We start from the raw sequence: 9852 nt of genomic DNA, 5'->3' as shown, positions 1-9852 counted from the left end.
CATTAATAAATAAATTATAAATTAAAACATAATTTATTAATATTTAAAACTATATTACACGTGTCTTTTAATAAAATAGAAAAATTACACACAGATCCTTTTTGCTAATTGAATAGCATTTGTACTTTTGAAATAGGATTTTAGATATCATAAAAACATTTTATCCTTAGCCATTTCCAAAATCATACGAAATAAACAATACTGAACGAATCTGCACAAACATTGCTGTAACATGTAAACGTCATCTTTTAGAACATCTAAGACGTAACTTGATGTAAAATGCGATATATTTACAATAACATTTTTTTTTAAATTCTTTACAAACGTTCTAATATTTATTGATTTGTGAAAAAAAATTTATGGAATTCTTAAATTAAGAAAAGAATAATCAAAAAAGTCTATTAATCCAGTAAAGAAACGAATGCTTCTAAAATATTGTTATAATAAAATATTGTTATATAAAATATTGTTATATGGTTATTCAATAATAATATACAATTTGAAATTACTGTCTTTTTTAATCAATAACAAATTTATATTTTATTTATTGCCATAAGCAACATCTGAACGAAAAGAACGATTTTATTTGAAGCGTAAAAATTTAGATAGATACAGATACTAAAAATAATTTTGCTGGACCATCAAAATAATTATGTAGAAAACTTAAACATGATGAGAACAACGCTGCAAAAAATTTTGGTATTCAGATTGACCGTCCTACATTATTATTTTAATGGCCCTATGATACCTATGTACATGAATTTCAAAGAGAATAATTTGAAATATCTCGGTAAAATCACCTCTCGTGTATAAATCTCTAACAGTTTCCTTGCTAATACCACTATTTGCCCCCGTTATCACAACAGTTTTGCCCTCAAGACGTACTTTGCTCGTACACATTTTATTGAGAAATCATAACATTTTATAGTATTCTTTATTTACGATGTTAATTATATTTATTCTCACTAAATCGAAATCATTCACTATATCGAATTCATAGGAAGTGCTATAATCGATTTTGATCTTTATTGTATAATTACATCATGTTTATGTTCTTATATATTACTTTAGGCATATTCTATCCCCTTTCGATTCGTAATATAATTTTCATGTATATATGTACATATGATTATATAATTATGTGAGTACAAATCTCAACACTTGATTTTTTGCTGCACTATTGGAAAAAAATGTGTCGAATTTAACATAAACCGCATATCGCAACGGTTCCCTCAAATTTGGATTAATTCAACACAAGATAATATAAATATATAACACAAATATTATGTAAGACAATAAATATAAAAAAAGATATCATCGACGTTAAACAATCCGTGATAGCATTTTTTCAGAAAATTGATATTTATGATATGTTAAATTAATACGTATTTTATTTATTTGTCTTAGAATTTATGTTCTTACATTATTTTTACGTTATTTGTGCATTTACTCATAAACTGTGTTATTTTGATATTAATTGAAGAAATGTTGAACATCAATTTCACACAAAATCTTTAAATAACATAATCATTATGTTAAATTAAAACTCGAATATGTTAAAAAATTTGACACAAACTCTTGACAGAATATGAACGTACTGTTTTTAACACAAATATTTAACACAATTTTTTTATTGTGTAGCGAGCAGAATAAAAAGCAATAAGTATAAATACTTATCACACGTTGCAACGAACAGTCACACTCTCGCAGTGCGAATTACAACCTACCAGTATTACGGTAATTAGTTCGACTTCAAGAATTGTCCGGAAGTCTCGAACAATTTGGAGCTGTTTTACGAATATAAAATCGCATTTTTCTCACTACATTGATTATTGCTCACTTTCTTCTAACATTATTGATTATGTATATTGTATAAAGTAAATATTTATATATATAAGTATCTACTTTGGTACTGCTAAAGATATTATATATTTTTTACCTTCATGAGTTTCTTTTTTTTTTTTTTGTACAATTTCTTATGACCAAGTTACGTAGATTTAAAGTTATCATCATCTAATTACTCAAAGTCAGAGAAGATGCACGATGTGGAATAATAAAAACAACTTACAGTCAGTTCTCCCCTATTATTTCATTTTTGTATTTCTCTTTATAATAAAAATATAATCTTTCAATGAAAAGAAAAAGTTTCTGACGTAACTTTTAATAACAAAACAATTAGCTTTATCAATATGAGTGATAAAAAGTGACGCTTAAATAACGAGATATTTTCATAAAAATCTTTCTCTCAAAGAAAAGTAAAATATTCTTAACGTAACTTAAAAAAATAGTTACATTAGATATTTGTAAAAAATTTCCGTGATTCACTTTTTTCACTCTTGTTAATCGTTTTAAAAAGTTACATCAAAAATGTTTTCTTTTCGTTAAAGATTTCATTTTTTTTGCAAAGAGACATATACAGAAAATGAATTGATAAGAAAATTCATTTTAGTAAGTGCTGATTATAAAGGGTATTTTAAAATTCGCGTCCGTCTAAAAATTGATTTATTTTAAAACAGTTATTAAAAATAAAGTAAAAAAAAAATAAAATAAAATATTCGAGTATATACGATATTTTAAGAGCTAATTCTTTCTTTACTTTTTTATAATAAAAGGCTACATAGATCAGAGCGCTTATTCATTAACTTCAACTTGCTCTATTGCAAAAATTCATTATCAGACGCAATTTTGCAAAAAAGTATATATAATAAAGTATTACATCTTGTACTTCGTAGACGCGAATTTTGAAACACCCTGTATATGTACTTAACGTAAAGCGAACAATTTTAGTATTACATTACATCGTAGATGTAAAATGATTTATTTTTTTTAAGATTCTTGTTATTTACATTACTGTTTAACTTGTTATTTCATTATATATATGAAAAAAATACTTTAATATTCAAAAAAGGATTTCATAAAAAAATTGCTTATTTTAGAGCTTAATATCTCTGAAAATATTAATCGTATGGAGCTGAATTTTTTCATATAAGACTTCTACTTTAAATTATCTTATGTCTTTAAATTATGTATGTTACTTTTAACTCGGCGTCATTGTGGTGCTAAAATGTTACATGGACGTTGAAGTGAATCATGATAACCCGAATACTTTTTTGGTCTATTCTCGCAATGTCAACAATGGTTTTAGAAAGTCTTAGCTCCAGCTAAGAGATTAGTTAAAATCTATGAAGTATGTAAAAAAATACAAAATGTTTAAAAATGTCTCGGGTCATTATGACCCAGCCACAATGACACCGGGTTAATTCTCCGATGCATTCAAACAATGTAAAAGAAAATAACTAAAACAGTGCTCTTTCTTGTCTATTTTTCAAGAAACTTTAGGATACTTTTAGGATTTTAAGTTATCTTCAAATCATTGTGTCTCCAATTCTATTCATAACACCAAGTTTGATAAATACTCATTTTGTAGGAAACTTTAGCAGCAACAAAAAAAGCGCTATTATCATTTTTCATTATTTCTACATATTATTGAGTTTTAATAAAAAAACAGAAAAAAATAATTTTATTGTTTCATTACTTAGTATCTCCCTTAATGTAGCACTTTTTAATTTAATCTTATTACATTTTTTAATTTCGTCTTGTTATACTAAAAATTGTCGACTAAAACAATAAAACATCTCATTTTCTTTTTTTAGTTGTTATTTAGTTGTATTATTTTCATCTTTAGTGACTGACCTATCTAAGAAACAAAACTCAAGATATAACACTTACTGGCTATATATAATCAAAAGACACGGTAGTGTATTGGGCCAAATCAACGCACAGAACGACAGAGTGAGGCAGCGTATGCCTAAAGACGGAATCACACGATGCTCGATTTCTTAAATGATAACATACATACAGTCACATACATGCCTCTAATGTATACTAGAATTCGTTCATGCAGAGAGCGTTGCATGCTGCATATGGTATACCTATTTTTGTGCTATACATATATTTTCAGTACTGGCAGTAAATTTTTAGGACATATAATCTCAAATTTCACGGAAATATGACTAAAATTAATACTAAAATTTTCCGATCTTGGACTCTCAAATCTAACAGTCAAAAATTTTCGAGATATGACATTGCACACCAAAGACAAGAAAAAAAATCAAATTTCGGACGATGCAATACAATTGGGAATTATCATTGTGAAGAGAATTATATACATCACTTTAACCAATAATAAATCTATATTTCATTTATACCACAAGCAACATCTGCACGGAAAAATCGATTTTATTTGAAGTGTAAGAATTTAAATAGATACAGATCTGAAAATAATTTTGATGGACTATCAATATAATTATGTAGAAAAATCAAGCATGACGAGATTAATATTGCAAAAAATTTTAACATTCAGTTTAACTGTTCTACGCTATTACTGGTCTTTCCATATAAGGGAGACCAGGGTCAGTTGATTATAAGAATAAGTAGAATAATCGAGACTACATTAAAAACAAAACACGCGAGACATACGTAAACGTGTCTGAGCACGCAGTAACGACTGCCGCTAAATCTGCTGTAACATCTTGTTGCGAACACATCTATGATAGAAATTATGTCACAATTTTAAAAAATAATTACACCTAAATAAATATTTTTATTTTTAAAATTTTTATTTTACAATTGTGTATGATTGTCTGAGATATTTGATTTCTGCTTAGATAGTAAGTGTAGTTCTTACTTAATAAAGTTCAAGATTTTTTTTGTTTATGTGTCTTTGTTATCGTTATATTGTTAATGTTTTTAAAAAATGAACAGATGGGGATAGCAGATAACCAGCATGATACTGTATGACTCATTTAATGACGATCTTATAGTACTTATTCTTCAAAATTTTATTCCTTTAAAGAGATTTTCCTCAGTAGTAAATATTATAAATTTAGTTCCTTCATGTTCAATCTCGAAAACTAGGCTCATTCGACGTGTTTTTGCACGAAATGAATAAATTTTGCAAAAAGAAGCATTGTTTTGCTCTGCGAAGCGAATGTTTGTGTTTAAAACATTTTTATAAAAATTTTATTAATATGTAGCCAAAGATGTAGTTTAAAATACATTAATCTTTATTTTAATAATCTTAATAGAATTACTCCGATCCCGAAGTTAGTTGAATCAGAGGGAATGCATTAAAAAAAATGCATTTTTTTCATATTAATTATCAGTTTCCTCTTATTATTAAAATATTATTAGGAAGTCAAATGTAGTAACTGATGTAAAATTCATTTTTTTGATAAGTCTCTTAATTTCGTCCTGTAAAAATTCGAAACTGAGTCTTATTAGCCTCGGTCTCCCCTATTTGCATTTCAAAGATTAGAATAACTAAAAATATATCTCAGTAAAATCTCTCGCGTATAAATCTCTAGCAGTTTGTCTCTTTGCCGATACTATTTGCTCCCATTATCACAACAGTTTTGACACAACAGTGACAGTACGTCAAGATGTACTTTGCTCGTACACATTTTATTGAGAAACCACAACATTTTATCGTGTTTCTTTATACGTTATTAGTTAATTATTTTTATTGCAAATTGCTCACTTACCAATTTCACAGAAAGTGTTTCGATTTTGTTCCGTGTTGTTATATATTACTTGAAGACTGCAGTGTTTCTTATATACTACTGCAAATTCTAGCCCACTCCCAGTTCGATTGTACGTATCGTGAATCAAACAATCTCTGGCCTTATCAGCGAACGGAATAGAAAATAATAAATATTACATATTGTAGTGAGAGTTGTAATTCTCGCTGTGCGAATCACAACTTATCAATAAAATCTTCGTCATAAAAGATGCTATCAAAAAAAATTTGATTTTTTACCGCGCAAATCACGATTCCCGAAATTAAATAAACTTGCTGGAACTTTTTGATTTCCACTGCAAGAGAGACTACAAAAAACGGTAATAGATTCGATTTCGAATATCGTCAGGAATCGATATCAGTCTTGAGTATTTTGAAGCTGTTTTGCGAATATAATATCAAATTTTTCTCGCTATAGTGATTATTACTCGCTTTCTTCTAACATTATCGATAATGTGGATCATAATATGATTGTCTCTCTCTCTCTAAATGATTAAAAATTCGACCAACAGTGTCATTTTATGCTGGCTTGCATACAAGAATAAAATATAACATATATTAACGTAATTGCTGGGCTAATTTTGATCTAAGCGCTTGTTTTGCGACAATCAGTGTTCATCTTAATGTGGTTTATTTCGGTTTCAACATGCATTCAGAAATTGTGGAAATATTTCCCGTAGGTATTGATTAACAAGCCATAATATGTGAAATATATTAATAAAATAATGATTCGTATAAAACATTTCTTTCAGTGTAGGACATTTACTGATTTTAATAGTTCATATTTCTGATTTTGTAGTCAAAAGTTACTGTTGCTAGTAATCTATTATTATTGTTTGAAATAATCAGTATTATTATTTAATTCTTTCAGTGAAATTTTACTGATTTACAGTATTACACTTATAATTATCATAATCAGTGACTGTTTACTGTTTTTCAATAATAATATGTTGATTCACTTTTAGAGAGTAGAATAATTTAAAATATCATCTTAGTAAAATTACCTCTGGCGTATAAATCTCTAGCAGTCTCCCTGCCAATACCACTATTTGCCCCCGTTATCACAACAGTTTTGTCCTCAAGACTACTTTGCTCGTACACATTTTATTGAGAAACCACATTTTATCATGTTTCTTTATAACGTTATTAGTTAATTATTTTTACAGATTCATCAATTTCACAGAAAATTTTATTTAATTCTGTTGTTTATTAATAATTAAACACTCGCAAGTGCGTTCTTACTATATACTATTTGAAGGCCTTGAAGCATATGCTATTCCCGGCTCAATTGTGTAGAAATCTCGCTTTGCTAGCGAACGGAGTAGGAAATATTGTTATTTTCTATTTACAGGTAATAATTCTCTTGTGACCTCAGTTGAACACACATTCCTTTTGCATTTGAAAAGTGATTCAATTGAGTTTTTACCTACAATCTGCACAAGCCCGAGACCAAAGTCGTGTATTTTACTAGGGCTTGGTTGCACTAACGTTACTTTGACTTTAAATGAAACTTAAAACTATCTGTCTTGTTTTAAAGCCAAAGAGACATAGAGAGTTTTAATTTTCATTTAAGATCAAAGTTGCAATCGGAATCTCGTAGACTCAAAAGGATTATAAACCTGTATTGTTATATAAGTGTTCACCAAAAAAAGCAATGACATTATTTCTAATACATAAAATTTACGTCATTTCATCGACGTCAATAGGATGTAAATATGTCATAAAAGTGACACACAAAAAACTTGAGGCAGTAAAACGTGGTCCATAATATTATAATGTAATTGTGACATCATGTTTGACATGACAATGAAATAAGATGGTTGAATGGCGCACGATTGTGTGCGCGAATTTGTATTGTGACCTTGTTGCTGCGTCTTTGTTCATTGGCCGGAGCCGCGGGCTCGCTCCTTCTCTCGTAAGTTGTAAGCCATAATTAATGACCACTTTTTTTTAGGCAATATATATTCGTATTCATAATCAGTACAAGGTCTGACTATGAATATGGGCATTAGTGTTGCCCTCAACACGAATTTCAATTTTTTAAATATTTTATTATTATTATTATTATTTTATTGTATATAAAAAAATTAAAAAGCATACACTAATGATGAGCAGAACTGTTGTTACTAAGCCTCCCAGAAAACGAAGCAAATTACAAATTACAAGTTATAGAGAAATTAGTACAATTCCAGAAAGATAAGCTTCTTGCTTAGTAAATATTCGCTTAGTAAATATTTAGTTTTAAGAAAGTAGAGGACAAGAATGAGGACATTTCATCTGCATACGCGATAGATGCATAAACTCGCGGTGGGATTTTGGACTATATGTTTCAGCAACAATAGAGGATCATACGCGATAAAAAAAAGGCTAAGCAAATGGAGCCGCAAGCTGCAGATATTTAAGTTTTGGATATATAATTTATATTCTTCTTATTAATTAACGAGTTTATTTTTCTTTATGTTAAATCGTAAACATAGTTCTTTTTTTTTATGACTTTTTTGTTATGACTTTCAATGTGATTCTTATGTGATGAGTTGCGAGATTTCACGTCTAATATATTCAAGATAATATAATATATATCAACAATTATAGCCAAAGAATGACTTTGTCAAGATGGACAAAGGCCTTTCGTGATAATCAAAAGAAGAGTAGAAAAATGAAGCCACAAGCTAAAGTGGCTTCTTTTTCTTTTTAGATAAGAGTATTTATATACTTCATTTCGTTTGTCTTTTTTTGTAAAATCTGAACTACTATTTTTATATATGTTAATTGAATTTTTATATATGTTAATATTAATATTATATATTTTATTGATATTTTTTTAATTTTTTAATGTAATTCTAATATGATAATTCCGAGATATGTAATAGTATATAAATATTCAAGATATATATGTATAAGATTAATATGTTCATCAGTTTATAATAAAATAAAAGTTTAAAGAGAACTTATATTTGATAAAATTTAATATCCATTTATATAGATATACAAACACACATACACACATATCAGCCAATTAGAATTCAAATTGGCTGATATTCAATGGCTAATATTAACATATAAAATTATGTAGAAAGGATGATTTATCTTCTTGTTAATGTTGTCACTTTACGTTATATACAATATGTATATATGTATATATGTATATATACTACCCAGAAAATTAATAGTCTAGTATATTCATTGAGGTCAATAAAATTCTACTTCAGCCAGCTAAAATATTTAATTTAATTTAGTTTATTGCAAAGCTATATGAAAAAGACCATTCGTTAACAGAGTAATAGACAAAGTATACAATAGACGACATAGTTAACATAAACATAAATACAATAGACAATAGTAAATGGTTAGGCATCGGCAAAATTGTTATTACAAAGCCTACTAATAACAGCAGCCTACTAATAAAATCAGAATAAGACAACAATGTAATAAGAGGTAAACCAATAGCTGAAATTATACACACACATACACATTTGCGCGTACACCTGCAAATACACCAATCAATCTCGTTTAAATACTATGACGCGACAAAACGCGAGGTAGCGGAACGAAAAGAGAACAGAGAGGGAGAGGTTTTTATTGAATCAGAAGAGAATTAAAATATTTGACAGAGGAGTAAGAGAAAGCAGAACGGAATTTAGTGGATCGACATATGAAGAAGGATAAGTAATCTTGGTATCTGATGACAAGAGAGTTAAAAGAGAAATGATGTTCAGAGTTCAACTGAAGGAAATGTTGCACATATAGAGGAGTATTGGAGCGAAAGAGAGAAAATACAAGACAGCACAGGTGAAGAATTAAACGTTGCTAAATCTTAAACCAGATCTCTGGTAATACGGTCATATTTATGGACGCAATAGGAAAAGCCGAGACAAGAATTTTGGATACGCTGTACACGATTTAGCAGATGTTTGTTAAGAGAATATAGAAAACCTTAACATAATCAAATAGAGAACAAGTAAGTTGAGAAATGAGGAGTTTTTGAAAGTAGAAAAGGATGTAGTAAAGGGGATAAAGAAGACGTAAATGAACATAAACAGCCCGATACTTGACGGCTACGTGACTCGAATAATGAAAAGTCAACATGGACATCAAGAATCTTAATAGAGGAGAAGCGAGGAATTGGAATAGAATTAAGAGAATATTTTATATATATAAAACACAAAAATGATAACATTAACAAGAAAATGAATGCCCTTCGTACGTAATTGCAGACGTTAATGTTACATAATTTTATACTTTTATGTTAATTTATACGTAAAAGCTACGCTATT

General features: G+C 28.3%; 1 pseudogene; it reads right to left on the bottom strand.

Annotated features, from left to right (window-relative positions):
• The window catches only part of LOC108684712, a 7527-nt pseudogene extending 2044 nt beyond the window's left edge, over positions 1–5483 (bottom strand).
• Between the last annotated feature and the right edge of the window lie 4369 nt (positions 5484–9852).

Source organism: Atta colombica, unplaced genomic scaffold, assembly GCF_001594045.1.
Source record: "Atta colombica isolate Treedump-2 unplaced genomic scaffold, Acol1.0 scaffold100, whole genome shotgun sequence".
NCBI lineage: Eukaryota > Metazoa > Arthropoda > Insecta > Hymenoptera > Formicidae > Atta > Atta colombica.
Note: the sequence above shows the minus strand (reverse complement) of the source record. Positions and strands in the feature narration are given on the sequence as shown.